At 37.0% G+C, this 21,819-nt stretch overlaps 1 protein-coding gene across 1 annotated transcript in view; it reads left to right on the forward strand.

The window, feature by feature from the left end:
- Nucleotides 1-21,819, forward strand: part of LOC106882734 (ribosome biogenesis protein WDR12 homolog) — a 103,036-nt gene that overhangs the window by 62,108 nt on the left and 19,109 nt on the right. The window lies entirely within an intron of this gene.

The following is a 21,819-nucleotide window of genomic DNA, read 5'->3' on the forward strand; positions in this document are numbered from 1 at the left end:
AACACCAGGCTCCAGTCTGATTTGGCAGAGTTTCTACAGCTGGATGCCCTTCCTAATGCCAACCACTCAGAGAGTGTAGTGGGTGCTTTTACGTGTCACCCGCACGAAAACGGCCACGCTCGAAATGGTGTCTTTTATGTGCCACCCGCACAAGCCAGTCCAGGGGCACTGGCAACGATCTCGCTCGAAAATCCTACAGGAGCCAGTCAGGCGGTACTGGCAACGGCCACGCTCAAAATGGTGCATCTCATGTGCCACCCGCACAAGAACCAGTCCAGGGGCACTGGCAACGATCTTACTTGGCTTGCCGGGTCTTCTCACGCACAGCCCATTTCCAAAGGTCTCGGTCCGTAGTCATCGCCTCGGTGAGGCCCAATGTACGAAGGTCTTGCCTCACCACCTCAGCCCAGGTCTTCCTGGGCCTACCTCTTCCACGGGTTCCCTAAACTGTTAGGGTGTGGCACTTTTTCACGCAGCTATCCTCCTCCATTCTCACCACATGTCCATACCAGCGCAATCGTCTCTCTTGCACGCCACAACTGATGCTTCTAATGTTCAGCTTTTCTCTCAAGATACTTACACTCTGACGGGTATTCACATTGACATTACACATCCAACGGAGCATACTGGCTTCATTCCTTGCGAGCTTACGTATGTCCTCAGCAGTAACAGCCCATGTTTCACTGCCATGTAGCATGGTTGTTCGTACGCATGCGTCATACAGTCTGCCTTTTACTCTGAGTGAGAGTCCCTTTGTCGCCAGCAGGGGTAAGAGCTCTCTAAACTTTGCCCAGGCTATTCCTATTCTAGCAGCTACACTTTCAGCGCACCCACCCCCACTACTAACTTGGTCGCCCAGATAGCGGAAGCTATCGACTACCTCTAGTTTTTCACCCTGGAATGAGATAGAAGTTGTTTCCTGTTTGTTTGCAGTCTTTATTGCACCTGAACATCTGCCACAAACAAAAACTAACTTGCTAGTTAACCTGCCTTTGATGTTGCTGCACCTCTTATGTGTCCATAGCTTGCACCGGGTACATCTTATAGAGTTACTACCTACTCCTTTTCTACATACTGAGCAGGGCCATCTACCTGAAGGGGTTTGTGTTTTATCTACCTTCCTACTTATTAGGATTTTGGTTTTAGCTAGGTTGACTCTAAGGCCCTTCAATTCTAGACCTTGCTTCCACACCTGAAACTTCTCCTCTAGTTCTGATAGTGACTCCGCAATTAGGGCAAGGTCATCAGCATAGAGGAGCTCCCAGGGGCAACCTGTCTTGAACTCCTCTGTGATTGCCTGGAGGACTATGGTAAATAATAGGGGGCTGAGGACGGAACCTTGGTGGACCCCTACCTCTACCCGGAATTCATTGCTGTACTCATTTCCAACCCTCACCTTACTGGCCGCATCTCTGTACATGGCTCGCACAGCTCTCACTAGCCATTCTTCTATCCCAAGTTTCCTCATTGACCACCAGATAAGGGATCGGGGGACCCTGTCAAAGGCTTTCTCCATGTCAACGAAAGCCAGGTACAGAGGTTTATCCTTGGCTAGGTATTTCTCTTGCAACTGTCTCACTAGAAATAAGGCATCAGTAGTGCTTTTACCTGGCACGAACCCAAACTGCATCTCATTATACATATATATATATATATACATATATATATATATATACATATATATATATATATATACATATATATATATATATACATATATATATATATATATATACATATATATATATATATACATATATATATATATATATACATATATATATATATATATACATATATATATATATATATACATATATATATATATATATATATATATATATATATATATATATATATATATATATATATATATATATATATAGGCACAGGAGTGGCTGTGTGGTAAGTAGCTTGCTTACCAACCACATGGTTCTGGGTTCATTCCCACTGCGTGGCACCTTGGGCAAGTGTCTTCTACTATAGCCTCGGGCCGACCAAAGCCTTGTGAGTGGATTTGGTAGACAGAAACCGAAAGAAGCCCGTCGTATATATGTATATGTATATATATATATATATATCATCATCATCATCATCATCGTTTAACGTCCGCTTTCCATGCTAGCATGGGTTGGACGATTTGACTGAGGACTGGTGAAACCGGATGGCAACACCAGGCTCCAGTCTGATTTGGCAGAGTTTCTACAGCTGGATGCCCTTCCTAACGCCAACCACTCAGAGAGTGTAGTGGGTGCTTTTACGTGTCACCCGCACGAAAACGGCCACGCTCGAAATGGTGTCTTTTATGTGCCACCCGCACAAGCCAGTCCAGGGGCACTGGCAACGATCTTTCTTGGCTTGCCGGGTCTTCTCACGCACAGCACATTTCCAAAGGTCTCGGTCAGTAGTCATCGCCTCGGTGAGGCCCAATGTACGAAGGTCTTGCCTCACCACCTCAGCCCAGGTCTTCCTGGGCCTACCTCTTCCACGGGTTCCCTCAACTGTTAGGGTGTGGCACTTTTTCACGCAGCTATCCTCCTCCATTCTCACCACATGTCCATACCAGCGCAATCGTCTCTCTTGCACGCCACAACTGATGCTTCTAATGTTCAGCTTTTCTCTCAAGATACTTACACTCTGACGGGTATTCACATTGACATTACACATCCAACGGAGCATACTGGCTTCATTCCTTGCGAGCTTACGTATGTCCTCAGCAGTTACAGCCCATGTTTCACTGCCATGTAGCATGGTTGTTCGTACGCATGCGTCATACAGTCTGCCTTTTACTCTGAGTGAGAGTCCCTTTGTCGCCAGCAGGGGTAAGAGCTCTCTAAACTTTGCCCAGGCTATTCTTATTCTAGCAGCTACACTTTCAGCGCACCCACCCCCACTACTAACTTGGTCGCCCAGATAGCGGAAGCTATCGACTACCTCTAGTTTTTCACCCTGGAATGAGATAGAAGTTGTTTCCTGTTTGTTTGCAGTCTTTATTGCACCTGAACATCTGCCACAAACAAAAACTAACTTGCTAGTTAACCTGCCTTTGATGTTGCTGCACCTCTTATGTGTCCATAGCTTGCACCGTGTACATCTTATAGAGTTACTACCTACTCCTTTTCTACATACTGAGCAGGGCCATCTACCTGAAGGGGTTTGTGTTTTATCTACCTTCCTACTTATTAGGATTTTGGTTTTAGCTAGGTTGACTCTAAGGCCCTTCAATTCTAGACCTTGCTTCCACACCTGAAACTTCTCCTCTAGTTCTGATAGTGACTCCGCAATTAGGGCAAGGTCATCAGCATAGAGGAGCTCCCAGGGGCAACCTGTCTTGAACTCCTCTGTGATTGCCTGGAGGACTATGGTAAATAAGAGGGGGCTGAGGACGGAACCTTGGTGGACCCCTACCTCTACCCGGAATTCATTGCTGTACTCATTTCCAACCCTCACCTTACTGGCAGCATCTCTGTACATGGCTCGCACAGCTCTCACTAACCATTCTTCTATCCCAAGTTTCCTCATTGACCACCAGATAAGGGATCGGGGGACCCTGTGTGTGTGTGTGTTTGTACCCCCAACATCGCTTGACAACCGATGCTGGTGTGTTTACATCCCCGTAATTTAGCAGTTTGGCAAGAGAGACCGATAGAATAAGTCCTGAGGTCGATTTGCTCGACTAAAGGCGGTGCTCCAGCATGGCCGCAGTCAAATGATTGAAACAGGTAAAATAGTATATATATATATATATATATATATATATATATATATAGAGAGAGAGAGAGAGAGAGAGACACACACACAAATACACAAATATGTAGAGAGATACAGACAGATGTGGAGATTAATATACCAACAAAATAGTGGCATAAACTGATAAAATTAAATGCACAAGAGAAACTATTAATGTGTGTGTGTGCATGTATATACACACACACATATACTGATATATTAATGAATTCTTGTGTGTATGCCTATTTATATTTTGCTATTTGAAAAATTCTATTTTATGCTATTTGTAATCCTTCTAGCTTGTAAAAGCAGCTGTCTTTAGTTTTTTCTGTACTTTTATGTCTGGCTGCTGTGATGTATGTTTGATTTACAGTACTTGAGAGTATAATATTTTATACTTGTAGTAACATATATAGACTGCTTTTTGTGAGTTTTAACATTTCATCAACATAAGGCAGAGTAAGCATTTTTTTATGTTGGATTTTCCAGCTACGGGCATAATGTGAGCTTTGTGTAGCTACATTGCACCATTTTAGTAACTTGATTATGTAGTCAGTAATTCAGTGCTTTAACATTAGTCATTATGTGTGTTATTATCTTTGAACTTATTTTGAAATTAATACTTTTTCATTTTGTCATTTATTGTGGGCAAAGGCATGGGCTATGGGATAAGAATTTTGCTTCCCAACCACATAGGCAAGTGCCTTCTTCAACAGCCCTGGGCTGATCAAAGCCTCGTAAGTGAATTTGGTCAACAGAAACTGGAAGAAGCTTATCAAATGCATGTGTGTGTGTGTGTGTGTCTTTGTCTTGACATTGTGTAATAATTATAAATTGATTGTCACTGTCGTTCATTTCTAATATTGACAATGGGAAAATACTACCTTACTTGGAAATAGGTGGCTATTAGCAACAGAAAGGGCATCTGGCTGTAGAAAATCTGACTCAATTAACTCCATGCTAACATGGAAAAGTAGACAATAATCGATGATGATGATGATATTTCATGGCATTATATATATTTGTTTCAGGAAAGCTGTTGTTGTTGTTGGTACTCCATCGCTTACAACGTCGAGGGTTCCAGTTGATCCGATCAACGGAACAGTCTGCTCGTGAAATTAACGTGCAAGTGGCTGAGCACTCCACAGACACGTGTACCCTTAACGTAGTTCTCGAGGATATTCAGCGTGACACTGTGTGACAAGGCTAACCCTTTGAATTACAGGCACAACAGAAACAGGAAGTAAGAGTGAGAAAAAGTTGTGGTGAAAGAGTACAGCAGGGTTCGCCACCATCCCCTACCGGAGCCTCATGGAGCTTTTAGGTGTTTTCGCTCAATAAACACTCACAACGCCCGGTCTGGGAATCGAAACCGCGAGTCCGCTGCCCTAACCACAGGGCCACTGCGCCTCCACTCAGGAAAGCTGAACAGGACCATAAATTACTGAAGCATTTATGATGGAATTTCCTTCATTAAGTCAACTTATAAAAATATTTTCTTCATTACAGTAAATAATATATGTCTACAATACAAAATAGTGCATAAGGTTTTATTTGTGGTTGACCTACATAATCTTGGGGCCTTACCAATTAGCCATTATGTTTTATTTGTACCCAGGGCCCCATGGGGCCCCGAGCTGGGTAACCTCTCAAAATTCAAGATTCATGTTTAAGTATTTTTATTTTCAATGAGACACTACCATCTCCTCTGACATATTCACAGCCACCTCCTCCTTGGCTGTATGCCCCTCCCCCACTAAACCATTTTAACATCTGAGCTCTTCCCCACTCCCATCTCGTCTAGGTCTGTTTGTACTTCATGTTACAAACCTCAATGAAACAAAATCAACAAGAGCCTCTATGTTGTCACTCACCCTGATAGAAATAGCAACCAAATCCCATCAAATCACATTCTTCTGTTTTAAATAAGGAAAAGGACACATTGGGTAATGTTGTCCAAAGACAGGATGTTCATGAGGAAAGCCTTTCATCATAGGTCTTCACAACCAAGGCTGATCTGAGACTAAACAACTTCAGTGATTTCAAACTGTATGATTAAAATTTAGTTTAGTAATTCTACACAACTTTTTATAGGAAACAGCTGAAGCTACAACTTCTAAAATATTTTGTGTTATATTGCTCTAATTTAATTCTATGGTCTGACTAAGTATCGAACTAAGTTTAGTGACTCTGCTTTATTTCGTGCGTTCACCTCATGTCCTTTTAAAGTGAACTTTTGACAGCCTTCTAATTTGCATACTGGTTTGTTTCATAAGTGGCATGATACTTTTTGCATGTGGATCTTTAGGTTCTGCTTTTTTTTTTAATCAGCTTGCATTTTTGAGTATATATTGCATTGTATTTGCTCACATATTGACTCCATTATTAGCTTGCATTCAAGTAATGTAATCCAAGTTAATAATTCTGTATTAAAACATAACATTTTGTCAACAATTAAAAACAATTGCTTTGTTGCTTTTTTATGTATGATCCGCTTTGAACTCAGCAATTATTTATGACATCAGTTAATTATCTGTTCCGTACACAAGTACTTATTGCTACATACAAAATATAAACTCAAAATTATCTTATGATATTATCTTCCTAACACACATCTAATATTTGTTTATGTAACAAAAACTGTTGTTTATAAAGCTTATCTGCAATCTTTTTCTAAGAATCATGACTACAGTTTGTCAGTTATAAATTTAGGTTAATTTTTAGGTTAGTTTCATAACCAGTTTACTTCATTAACAAATGATGTGTCTAATCTTGTGTACATAACTAGTTATTCTGCTTAGTCTTCAGATCCTCAAGTATTTCCACTATACCTATGTTAAAACTATATTTTCATTTATAATCCATAGCTTTAGCCCTGTTCTCTATGATGAGCTGCATCTCGTGTGCTCATTTCTGCTGTACTCATTTTATGTACTCACAAGTATAAGGAAACTGCATGTTTGTGACCTGTATTTCTCATCTGTTTGAGGAAGTGTCCAGTCTTGATTATGCATGTTGCACGTATGAGGTGCATCCATGGATTGCATTTATAGCATGACATCATTTACTACTGAATGCTGAAACATATGAAAGAGATGCAATAAAGGAATACCAGGTTCAAGCCCATGTTCTTTTCTCTCATTATTGATATGCTCTTTACATTACATTAGTTATAGCCATCTTCAGACTGCTTAGAAGCTTGTGGGGTCATGCAATAGTGTAAGTTTATTGTGATTACCAATACAACCCAATAAAATTGCACTGAGTGCATCCATGTCTATTATATATCATCATCATCATCATCATCATTTAACGTCCGCTTTCCATGCTAGCATGGGTTGGACGATTTGACTGAGGACTGGTGAAACCGGATGGCAACACCAGGCTCCAATCTAATTTGGCAGAGTTTCTACAGCTGGATGCCCTTCCTAACGCCAACCACTCAGAGAGTGTAGTGGGTGCTTTTACGTGTCACCCGCACGAAAACGGCCACGCTCGAAATGGTGTCTTTTATGTGCCACCCGCACATGAGCCAGTCCAGGGGCACTGGCAACGATCTCGCTCGAAAACCCTACAAGGCCAGTCAGGCGGAAAAGAGGGGTTGTATTTCCATGCAGGAAAAGATATAGGGAAATTTATTGTTGAAAATGCACCTGAATTTGAAAAACTTGTAATTATTTTAAAATAAATTTATTTACATATTCAATGATAAAAATTTAAAATTGTGAAGTAGAGAAACATGTTTAAAAGATTCAGTGTTTACAAAATTCAATAATCTCAAATATGATTTAAATGTTCACAACATTCAATAATATAAACAATGTGGATCATCTTGTTTAAATGCACAAAATTCAATGGTGTTAGAAGTGATCAATAAGAAATGTGGATTACCAAAGGTTCGGTCATACTGAGTTAAGAGGGAGAAAAACAAAGGAGAAATGAAGATAGTAGAAAAAGGATTTTGTTTCAATTTCTGTGATTCTTTTTCCATTGGGTGCAGGGATTTTCACTTGTATCAATGTTATTTTGGAATCCAGTGTGTTTATAATTTTTTTTCATGAACGGATCTGATTGTCAATTTGTTAAAGTGCTGATGACATCTTATGTTTCTGGTGGTCAAGTTTGTCATTCTGACTGGTTGACTAATATATATATATATATATATATATATATATATATATATATATATATATATATATATATATAGTATATATATGCATATATATATGTCCAAAGGAATTGGTATAAAAGACAGAAAACCAGCCAACTTATTACAGTCTGTTAAAGTCTGTCATACCGGCCATGACGAAGGGAACTAGCCCTGAAACTCGAGTCGCGTTTATATATTTATATTTATATATTTATATATTTGATCCTTTATATTGAACACTCAATATTTCATCTACATTCAATACTTTCTTTCATGGTGCCATCCATTTTTATTTTATTTTATTTTATTTTATATTATATATTGTATATTATATTATATATTGTATATTCCATATTCTATACCCCACATTGGTTCTGCAGGAATATAAATAAAACATAAAAAACAGACAGTGTTGGAACTCTTTTAAACAAAATAATATATAAAGTAGTTGTATGCTGTCAACTTAATGTGACAGTCCCATGAAGGGAATAATACTACTGCTATTTAGCTCTAGGAAGCAGCACCGCTTCCTGTCGGCCTTGACACATTTCCTGTGTCCTTATGTTTACAAGGGGGCGACACATTCACATGCCTTATCTATCTCAATCTGTCTGTCAGTTTCTTTCTTTCTCGCACAGATATACACTCGCATGCAAACTAACTGTGATTCTTTACTTTTTGGACAAATATAATCCCTGTCTCCAACTTAGCAATCCTAACTTTCATAAAAACATTTCTAAATATCATAAAACTAGAAATATTCAAATATATTTAATTTCTTTACGATTATTATTATCATTATCATTATTATTATTATTATTATTATTATTATTATTATTATTATTATTATTATTATTGCTGTTGTTGTATGTTTCAGGTGTGCCATGGCATTAGTTCATTCACGGATAAGGTGTGTGTTTTATGGTACATCTTCTCCTGATGGTGCTTTAGGGAGCCGTTACAAGCTTCATCTTCAGAAGAATTTAAATCATCACTATGAAGTCTTCCGTGGAATTTTAAGCAAGGACTGTGAAACTTTACTTGGTACATGATGTTGAGCTAAATACCATTAGTTCTGTCACAGCTATCATCATTTTATGTCAAACATTTTGACGAGGTACAAAGTCAGTTTTCGTACAGAATTGAATTCACCCTAATACATTATGACAATTTATTTTTTATTGATTTTTCAAACCTAACATAATATCATAATCATGATCATAGAGAAATTTGAACTCAGATACTTTGGTGCTCATTTTTTTTGTTTTTTGTTTTTTTCTTTTGCCAACTCACAGCACAAACAACTTAATCATATAAATATTTTATTTGTTCATTCATCTTCCCCAATTCAGTTGTACCCCATCATTTTGCTTTTCACTTGTTCACTCCTCATCAGCTGCCTATCATGGTGTATGTAAGGTGTGTATAAAATGCAATGTTTGTGCATGTATGTGAGTGTGTATTTTTTTTTTATCTCTTAATCGGGAGAAAAGATAATGTCTATGTCCCTTAATAGGTTGCTAAGACCAATGGAAAAGAGGAAGGAAGTTATCCTCAAACTGAGGGCCTGTTCCAAATGCTTGCTACAGAATTAGTCCTACTAAAGGTATTCAAGAGCCAGATAATTGTGCTACAGGTGCCAGATGCTAGTATTAAACTGAACAGTGGATTAAGTCTACCATCTAAGTAGGCCATAACAGGATTTGAATTCCAAATGCAAAAATTCAAAACAAATACCAGAAGACTTCCTGACCAATGCTCTAATGTTTTTACCAGTCCACTGCCATTGACAGTTGCTTTATTTCAATGGTCTCAATCTATTTTGCACTATGGACTGGTTTCATGTTAGATCATTTTTTCACAGTCCTGGCTATCACACGCATAACAAAACACAAAGTGTATAATAAATAATTTAATTACTACATATATATTGCAAAAACACTCTACAGACTCTGACAGTCAAAAAAAAAGAAATAAAAGTTTTAAATTTATTCTTTCTGTGTGGCCCAATACCAAATGATCCATGGCCCAGTACTTGTCTACAGCCTGCTATTTGGAGACCCCTGCTTTATTTTATCATCCCAGGAAGGATGAAATGCAAACTTGACCATGGCAAGATTTGAAGTCAAACTAAATGCCACTGTACGTCATGTTCTAACTGACTCTCTGCCACTTGAATTTGCTACCTATTTACTTATATGATCACAAGAGATTAGTTTGATTGAATTTTTTTAATGGTATAGTCACGTTTTTCGAGACTTCCCCCACTAGACTAGTAGCTGTTATGCTTAGATCAAAGACCTGTCTAACAGGCACACATTACCAAAGGTATGTGAGCTTTGTCATTGTCATCCTCCCTTTACCTCTGTTAACCCTTTAGTGTTCAGATTACTCTATCAAATGTAATGCTTTTTTATTAAAATTGTTTTGAATTAATCATGTATTTTATTATAGCCTTGAGGTTTCAATGGTGTGATTATTTATTTTTAGAATGTAATGTAGACCATGTGAGAAAGATTAAATATGACCAGTTCGAATATAAAACATGTAGAGTATTTGAGCTGGATTTAGCCAGTTTAAATGCTAAAGGGTTAAACAGCCAAATGCTAAGTATGCCTACCATAACATGAAATTCACAAGAAAAGAAAATCTACAAGCAATGGCATTCTTCGTTATGTTGATTCTTGTGGTGCATAATTATAGTGTCTCTTGGAGTTTGAACAATCTAGCAGAAACATAACCTGTTACAATTGTGTTGTTAGAAGTTCACTTTCCAGCCATGTGCTTTCGAGTTTAGTTCGGTTGTGTAGCACTTGTGCAAGTGTCTTCTACGTAAGGGACCAACCAAAGCCTTGTGAACTGATTTGGGAACAGAAGCTCATAGTATGTGTGTGTGTGTGTGTGTGTGTCTGTGTGTTGTGAATGTGTGTATGTTTGTGAGTTTGTGTGTGTACACTGTATAAGTGCATGCACATGTATGTGTTCATATGTTTATTTGTATTTGCACTTCTCTGAAAATTGCAAGCAATATGTGATGTTGCACAGCACCTTTCAACAAATCACTCACTGGCTTTGCACCTTTGAAGGCATGTGAAATAAGAGCTCCTTTACTTGAAAAACAGGTAAGAATTAGTGACAAGAAGGGCATCTGGCTATAAAAACAATGCCTCAATAAAATATTCTGAGCCATGCTAGCATGGAAGTATGGAAAAACAGGCATAAACAAACAAAATGTGTGTGTGTGTGTGTGTAAAAAGAAGATGCAGTTCCTTTTGCACACACTTTCATACAAGGTGGTGGCATCATCATTGTTGTTGATGATGATGATAATAATAAGTAGAAAAATGGTAGCAGTAGCAGTGGCAACAATGATGACAATGATAACGATGATCTTCTGCTCAAACTTTGCAAATAAATGGAGACAAACCATAGTTGAAGGGATTTGCAGTTCTGAGGATAGAGATTTGGTGAGAATGTTTAATGAGTTGAAACTACTCTTTAAACACGGAATACAATAGAGGTGCGGAAAATAAAAGTCGATTCAATAGTACACAGCTTGCTTGTTCAGAGGAGTCAAAACTGTTGAAGCAAATGTAAAAAAGATAGAAAGGAGAATAGGAATACAGTGGTGTATTTGCAAGTGAAGGTTTGGTCATCAGTGGAATGACCATTTTGAAGATATGGTCAAGAAGTTTTATATGAATAGTAGAATAGTAACTGCCTCCTGTGTGTTGAGACTGACAGAGCATGAAAGGAATTGGCTGACGTGTGCTGAATATAAATAACATATTGATATGGACATGTGGTGTGAATGGATGGTATATTTCTGGGGGGAAATGTGATGTAATGGAATGCTGGAAAACACACATAGTCAAGTTAGGCTAAGGAGGACTTTAGAAAAAGTGATTAGATTAGATTAGATCTAATTACACTGAGCTTTACTAATGAGATGATGAGGGATTGAAATGCATAGAAAATACTGTATCAAAGCCTCATGCCAAATATTTACAAGGTACTGATGGTAATAAGAGAAAGAGATCTAGCATATCAATTTCTTTGTATACTTGCAATTAATTTTGTTAGAGATAAAGGAAATAGACAACAGACTCAGATTTCATAAAACTAATGGTATTTATTTTCTTCTCCCATGAGATGTGAAATACATAGTCAAAATTGAAACTGAGACTAATGAGTCAATTAGCTCAGTGCTGTTAAGTAGCCAGTCTAGCATATTAACACTTGCCGTAAGTCTAGCACTTTACAGAATGGAAAAAGCATCTGTGATGCAGTAATTATTTGTTGATAAGGAGGCTGAAAAAGAAGATACAAATTCTTGTAGTCATTGCCTTGTGGAATGACAAATCCATTCCACAACAGTGTCTGTTCAGCTACCCTCTCCATTATCACCCACAATAATATTTTCTGGTGAGAAAATCTCCACAGGTTCTCTGCATTTAGTGTCCATGACGTTCTACTATGTAGCATTGCAGTTCATATACAAGCATTATACAGTCTGCCTTTCACTCTGAAAGAAACCTTTTGTGACCATCAGAGATAATAGCTTCCTGAATTTTCTTCATCCTATTCTTATACATGTTTGTGTGTGTACATATACAGACTCACACTCCTACCTTAACTTCTCTTCCTCCCACCCTACCCACACTAAGCTCTCCATCCCCTTCTCCCAATTCCCCCGTCTACTCGGGCTCTGCAGTGACAATTATGACTTTGAGACCCAGTCTCAACTCATGGCTCACCACTTCACCCTACATAGATATTCCCTCACCATTATCCACATTGCCCTTGTCTGGGCATGATCTGTGGACCATGCCTCTGCTCGTTCTCCTTGCACCTGCCCCACCCCTAACCCATCTCCCATTTCCCCTCACCTAACACCCTACTCCTCCAATGCACCATTCTCCGAGCCTTCCAGTGACTCCAGTCCAACCTTTCCACGTTGCACATCTTCCCTAACACACCCCTTCCCTCCTTCAAATGAACCCATAACCTGCATGGCCTTCCCTTTCCCTACTTCCCAGCCTGGCTCCTTCCCCTGTTCTTGTCCACACTGTCACACCTGCCACTACCTCTCCAACATCATTATCCTCACTGGCACCCACCACCATCCCTATCACATCACCAACTCCTTTACCCGCAACTCCAGTAATGCATCTCCTGCTATCTCTGTCTTACCCTGTACATTGGTCAAACGGGACACCGCTTGGCAACCAGTTCACAGAGCACCTCCAAGACATCAGACTTGATAATGACACCCTAGTCACACACCACTTCTGCTCTACCGGTCACTCACTATAATATCTGTCCATGTTCAGACTGTCTCTGCACAGGAGTCACCTGGACTCTCACCTTCTCCATGAACAAGAGTTAATCTTCTTCTTCGTTCCTTTGCACCTTATGGAGCTCAACTTGCTACCTCTCTTCATCTGGCACCAACCCCACACAGATTCCCACAAACCTCCCACATTCAACTACCCTCCCCTCCACCAACACACCTGCATACCGCTACCTCAGTACCCTCACCACATACACCACTATATAACTACCCATGCATGCTGCTCAACTCATTACTCACTTCACTCACACACCCACAAACACCTTCCCACTCCACACACACTAGCACCCACACCACACACCATTATCCACACACACACACTCTTTAATAGTGTCACCACACATACCACTATATGAGCACCCCTACACACTGTTTAACTCAGTACACACACCACATACCATGCACACTCCCACACCCACACAAGCACATAATGCCTGAACACAGACAATATATACACACATATGCAACATGCATAAACATGCAACATGCATAAACACATGCAACATGCATTGATGCATAACTTTCACCCACGGACATAAACTATACATTTGCACACTATTATATTGACACAGATACACATATACATGTACACCCCACCAGAACAAGCACACATCAACTGCTAAGTACAAGTGTTTGTGCATGCACACACACACACACACACACACACACATGTACACATGTCCATACACATACCTACACATATACACACGTCCATACACAAATATACAAAATGGACATCATTTCACACAACACATATACTAGGTTACTTGTGCACATACACACTCATACCCAGGCCAATGCATTTGCACACACACATATGTACATACATCTATACACACACACACACATACATACCAGTACATGTAATGCACTGGGTCACTTACACACATACACACACACAAGTCCACATATTTTTCAGCTCACCCACACATACATACTCACACATTCACCCCCATTCATGCATTCACACTCACACACACCATTCTCACATACACACACACACACATGCAAGAGCAAATTTGTTCAGCCAGATCACCATTATTATCTCCCTTTCATTCAGCCTCTTTCTTCTGGCCAGTTCATCATGTTGAACTCTTAATCCCTACACATTTTTGTCCTCTCTCTGTTTTCTTTCATTCTCCTTTTTATTTGGAGGGCGGCGGGGAGAAAATGATGGAGGACAGGTGGAAGTCTTTCCGAACTTGACCATCACAAACTGTTGACATACCCATTGACACTTGTTCCATACAGTATTGAATTGTCAGATGGATTTTTAGCAAAAACAGACAAATCGAAAGGCTTTGATCCATGAGTTCATATTTGTCTTACCATGTACTCTTATAAAGCTTTCATAGTTACAAGTGTACAAGCTATTATGTTATAACCAAAGCTCTCTTTTCTGTTGTATGTTTTCTAACTTAACATGTTGCTCTGGTCCTTCATTGTATGGAACTAGTCATGTGGTGTTATACTTGTATAACTAGTGTCACCACTAATCAGTCATAAATTTAACAAAGTTGTGGATAATATCAGTCATATGATATTTATTTAATGGCAAGCTGAGTTGTTGTGTTCCGCTCATGGTAAGGATATTTAAAATTTTAGCATTTTTTTGTAATATATATTAGTATTAGTTAAGTGTTAAGGAAGTTATATTTGATTAAGCTGATTTAAAAAGAAAATAATGTTTATCTTCTTCATTGCCTTAATATCAGTTAATGAGTGGATTGCTTGTTTAAATTTAAGTCTTTGTATTGATTTCTTTCCATAATGTTTGTTTTCATTTTTGACTAATGTTTGTTTTAAACTCTAGATTTCTTTTTATGGCACACTTTTTGGGGAGGAGATTTTAAATGCACTTAACTACTAACATATTATGTCTTCATGCAACTATAGACTTTTGCTTATATCTATAGATACAAACAAGCATAAAATATCTATTGCATTTTTTTAATCTCTTTATCAGCATTTTAAAATGAAATTGTTGTGTTGCTAAAATTTCCTACATAAACTATTCCTAGTATTAACCCTTTAGCATTCAGATTTCTTTGTCAAATGTAATATTTATTTATTCACATTATTTTGAATTAATCACACATGATTTTGTAGATTCAAGATTTCAATGGAGTGTTTGCATACTTTTAGAATGATATTATAGGGTTAGTGTGAGAGGTTAGATCTGGTCAGTTTTAACATAAAATAGGTATAATATTTGGGCTGGATATTGCTACATTATATACTAAAGAGATATGAAGTTGGAGATACTTCCTAAGATGTTTCCTTTTCTTTTATGAAGAATATATCATCAACACATGTAAAAGGTATGTTTTTGCTAGCCATGTAGGATGGCCAACATCCTTAATAGAAATCTGAAGATAGTAGACAGCAACCTGACTACTATTACAATTAACTCTACAGCTGTAAAAGGTCCTTGTTGTGGTATAGGTGTAAAATGTTAACACAAGTAGCATTTAAGATTTATGACAGCTGTTTCAGTAGAGTTCTATTAATGCATTCATATTTATTCCTTTGTATAGTGTTCCACCCTTCTGATCATATTATTATTTTTATAAAGGCCTTTATGTAAATAGTCCTCCTAATTATGTACCCATAGGAAACTATATTATCATGTATCTATTAGCATAGGAAACTTTACAACTTTATTATGTAGCGGCACAGGCAGTCAGCGCCATATTGAATGAGATCTCGCAGAAGTCATTGCCATCTCCGAGACAGTTTATGTGTGTGTGTGTATGTATATATATGTATATATGTGTGTGTGTATATATATATATATATATATATATATATATATATATATATATATTATATATATATATATAAACGTGATAGTTAGAATTTTGGATAATCCTTTATTAGCACTTTCATTTGTTTTCAAACTCGTCAAGACAAAATCAAAGTCAAAATGGTAAAAACAGAATGTTTCATTGTTCATTTATATGAATTGGTTTTGTTTAGAAAAGAATATTGTTTTTGTTTTTTGACAACAGTCCAGATACTTATTAACCAAACTACATATATATTGGGTTGGTGCATAATTATTGCGGCTTTTTTTTTTCAACAAATTTTATTCAACACAAACAAGAACAATATTTAACAAGAACATCTTTAAATGATGGTCTGACCATCTGCCAAGCAAATGGGAAGCAGTAATTGAAGTAAATGGTGATTATTCTCCGGAATAATCATTTAAAGGTGTTGTTATTGTTTTTGTTGAATAAAATTTGTTGAAAAAAGCCACAATAATTATGCACCAAGCCAATATAAGATCGAGATTTTTACAACTGTTGTTCTTATAGAACCTACATATAGCTGAGAAAGAATACTAGAACCATTTTACCACCGATTAGGAAAGATATCTAATGTAGCTACTTGGCAAAGTAATTTATGATTCTGACTTTAGTTTCATAATTTATGAATATTGTGCTGATATTTAATGCTTGTTCATCTAAAACATAGAATTACACAGAATATGGGACTTGGCTAAACAGTGTAAAAGAATATACATTTTCATAGGACTTTGAACTCCTTTTTATTTTTCAGTGATGATTGTACCCTCCCTGCTTTTCTTATTTCTCCCATCCTACTTCCTAAAATTGACACCTTTGAAAGGTCACCAGCCCTTGTGGGAAAATGTGTTTATTTACAAATATGTTGATAGGTATACAATGGAAAAAGAAAAACACTTTGTAATGAAATTTCAATGAATTGACCACACCAAATTGAAAAGAAACCTTTCTCTCTCTCTCTCTCTCTCTATATATATATATATATATATATATATATATATATATATATATATCTATATCCTTTCCATATCCTTTATTATTATCATTTTTTCTCCTCTTTCTTGATTGTCCTAAAACCTATCTCTCTATCTATTCACCCACCACCACTTTGCTTCCTTTCTCTCTCTCTCCTTTTTTCCAGACAAACAAAAACAATATTCTCCTCTTCTAAACAAAAGAAATAAACATCCAATTCATATAAATGAACAATGAAACATTCTGTTTTTACCATTTTGATTTTGATTCTGATTTTGTCTTGACAATTTCGTAAACAAAAATACTCCTTCAGTACTGATCTGACTCGTCTACAGAATTCATATTTTTTCCATCCAAAAGATTTTGAAAATGACGGAATAAATGATAATCAGATGGGGCAATGTCCAGCAAATATGGTGGGTGGGACATCATTTCCCATTCAGACTGCTCCAGTCTTTGGAATATCATCCTTGCTGTATGTGGCCAAACATTGTTCTGATGGAAGAACACCTTTCATCTTGAAACCAAAGATGGTCATTTTTCTTCTAGTGCTGACTTAAGCTGCTCATACTGTTCACAATAGATTTCCTTTGTTATCGTTTGTTTTGGGTTTAAAAGTTCAAAGTGGACTGAACCTTTCAAATCCCACCAAACAACAAAACCTTACGTTGGTGAAGACCTGCTTTAGCCTGGGGTGCCGGTGTTTCTCCTATCCCTACCCACTTTCTTTGGCTCTTGACATTTTTATAGAGATCCCATTTCTTATCACTAGTCACTATTCGGTCCAAAAAAGGTTAACTCGTGAGACATGACAACAAAGAAGAGCACGCATTCACACTCTGCGCACGAGTAGACGTGAAAAGTTTGTGAAGAGCCCATTGACCAAATTTGCTGACTTTTCCGACGGCATGCAAATGTCAATGAATGGTTGAATAACCAAACCCAAGCTTCTTTGCTAGTTCCTCAACAGTTATGATGGGATTTTGTTCCACCAGTGTTTGCGGGACGTCCTTTCAAGATCTTCCAGGATGAGACTCATCTTCCAGGTTGTAGTTTACAGCTCAGAATTTCTGGAACCACCATTGACACTGGCTTACACTTATTGTCTGATCTCCATATACTGCATTAATATTCCTCGCACTTTCCGTTGTGTTGTTACCTTTATTGAACTCATATATCAAAATATGCCGAATATGCTCATTTGTCACTTCCATTATAGCCTTGAAAAAATAACTTTTAAAATTGAACTGCACACTTCAAAACGTGCACTAAGAATAAGTACAAGGTAAAATTACTACCTGTTTTTATAGCAAGATGATGCAGGTAGTTTATCCTGTCACATTATTTATGGGATATATATATATAGTAGATTCTATAAGGATTGTCTACATGTGTGACATGTAAGATGCACATAGGCATGGCTATGTGGTTAAGAAGCTTGCTTCTTAACCATGTGGTCATGGGTTCAATCTCACTGAATAGCATTTTGAGGTATCTTCTACTATAGCTCCAGACCAACCAAAACCTTGAGTGTGGATTTAGTAGACAGAAAGCAGAAGAAGCCCATACATATATATGAGCATAAGTGTGTGTGTTTGAGTGCATGTGTACTCTTGTCATGTGATGCTTGTAAATGAACATCAGCATCATACAGCCTTCTGTGAAAAGTGCCTGACCATGAGAAAAATATTACCTTACCTTGAAATATGTGAGGCTGGTGACAAAAAGGGAATTTGGCTGCAGAAAATCTGCATGAATAAATTTCGTCTGACCCAGGAAAGTATGGAAAATTATAATCATCGTTGTCATCTTGTAATGTCCATTTTCCATACTGGCATAGGTTGGACAGTTTGACCAGAGCTGGCAGTCAGACAGCTACACCAGGTTTCAGTCTGATTTGGCTCAGTTTCTATTGCTGGATGCTCTTCTAACGCCAACCACTTTACAGCATGTACTGGATGCTTTTAATGTGGTAATTGCATGTTAAAATGGATGTTAAAGGATGATGATAACATTGATATATATATATATATATATATATATATATATATAGATGTGTGTGTGTGTGTACGTGAATGTAGTTTATGCACGTCCACAAATTAGCACGCATGTCACTCCAATTTTAGGAGGAGATTCGTCATGACCCTAGCTGCATTTTCGTCAACTTTTTCTCTCAGAGGTACCCGCATATAGCTGTAAAAATCGATTTTCAACCATAACTTTTACCAATTTCGAAGTTTGCGCCTGAAGAAGAGAGAGAGAAATTATATGTTTGTGAGAGGGAGGGTGAAGGAGAGATACATTTTGTTTGCCAGTGTCTAACAAAAAAAAAGTAAAGAAAAAGTGGGAGAGGGTGCGATTTCTGAACAGTTGTGTGGTAAGCAGCAAACAACAAGCAAAAAGAAAAAAAATGCAGCACAACACAAACAAAAAGAAAAAAATACCTTCTCTCTCTCTCCCTTACACACACATACCAGTTGTCTCTCTTTCTTTCTTTCTTTCTCTCTCTCCTTCTCTCACACACACAGCAACATTACACACAAAACATGTTGCCAAAAAGAAATAGACGCTATCTTTTTATAGTGAGTATGCGAGACAGAAAGTGTGGTGTGTATGTGAAGTTCTTTTGTTAGTGTGAGAGAGCGGCATGTGTGTGTGTAATGTTGCTGTGTGTGTGAGACAGGGAGAGAGAGAGAGAGAGAGAGAAGGTGAGAGATAACTGGCGTGTGTGTAAGGGAGAGATAGAGAGGGAGAGCATGCTCTCTCTATCTCTTTCGCGTTCTTTCCCACTTCCCTAACTCAGAAACTTTTTACAGAAACTGCGGAATTGATGTAAACAAACCCAGGTGGTCTGATTTTCACGTTTCTAGGTATTGTACCATAAATCGCCATTTCCAAAATACATTTATTTTAAATCATTTATCCGTATATATATATACATATATATATATATATATATATATATAAAGCAAGATGTGTGTGTGTGTGTGTGTACGGGGATTTTAAGACTTTTGTTGGGTTTTTTTCTCCATCGAGGAAAAAAGTGTTTTGTTGGTATACGGGCAACACACACACATACGAACATGTATGCATACAAAAAATATGTATGTAATTGGTGTCCGTACATGTATGTGTGTATGTGTGTGTTGCTCATATATATATACATATATATATTTATATAGATAGGATGATAAATTGAATATTAATTCAATTTAAAACCAAGTGGCCTAGCATATAGAAAATCTGAAAATTCAGAAAAAATTGTATTACACGTGTATAATGGATGACCACTAGGTGGACATCCAATATGCTAGAAAGAGGTCATCAACGACCTAACCACAAAGAAAAATAATGTTCTCCAGAAAAATTTCGCAAAACGCCAGAACAGGACAAAATAAGAAATATACAGAATAAAGAATTATCTATCAACTGCTATAGTTTTGAACATTAACGTTTTACTTACATAACATCCGTGTTCTCATATATATATATATATATATATATATATATATATATATATATATATATATATATATATATATATATATATATATTATATATATTTATATATATATATATATATATTTATATATATATATATATATATATTTATATATATATATATATATATATTTATATATATATATATATATATTTATATATATATATATATATATATATATATATATATATATTTATATATATATATATATATATATTTATATATATATATATATATATATTTATATATATATATATATATATATATATATATATATATATATATATATATATATATATATATATATATATATATATGTATATATATATATATATATACTTAAGACTTAGTTGTGATCTGAACAGAACTGCTTCTGACACAGAGAATCGGGAACCTTTTTGGTCATTCTATTTTCCTTGCTGGAAGGGTTCCTAACCCATGGGCAAAGAGGGGTTAGATGATGGCGGTGGTGTTTTCAAAGGGCTGGCATGTGTAACCTGATCACCTCTGCCGATCAAACTCCCAACACATACGCTGCAGTTGAAACACTGATTCTTCCCAAATTTGGCGTCATTTTACTTAGCTTGGTTTGAAATAAAGAACTTGATTAGCTTAGTAATCCCAACTTAATCCCGGGCAAAGCTGGGCTATACTGCTAGTACATATATAAAACAATATTAATAATAAGGATTACTACAAAGTTGCATAACATTACCATTAATTTATATACCGCCTTGCAAAGACCAACACATGTTTCAATTGCACTGATTAGTAATTGCTGCAATTGCCACCCTACTATAAAACCGGTGTAGTTTTTTCAGGGTCTTTACTTGATATCCTTTGATATGGCTTTTAAATATTTTCTTTTATCTACTCTGCATTGCAAAAATGTAGAGTTGTCTGTTAAGTTATATATATATATATATATATATATATATATATATATATATATTCTTTTATTCTTTTACTTGTTTCAGTCATTTGACTGTGGTCATGCTGGAGCACCGCCTTTAGTCAAGCAAATCGACCCCAGGACTTATTCTTTGGAAACCTAGTACTTATTCTATCGGCCTCTTTTGCCGAACTGCTAAGTTACAGGGACGTAAACACACCGCCATTGGTTGTCAAGCGATGTTGGGGGGGTGGATAAACACAGACACACAAACACACACACACACACACACACACACACACACATATATATACGACGGGCTTTTTCAGTTTCCGTCTACTAAATCCACTCACAAGGCTTTGGTCGGCCCGAGGCTATAGTAGAAAACAATTGCCCAAGGTGCCACAC

The sequence above is a fragment of the Octopus bimaculoides genome, chromosome 9 (assembly GCF_046866305.1).
Source record: "Octopus bimaculoides isolate indiv1 chromosome 9, ASM4686630v1, whole genome shotgun sequence".
NCBI lineage: Eukaryota > Metazoa > Mollusca > Cephalopoda > Octopoda > Octopodidae > Octopus > Octopus bimaculoides.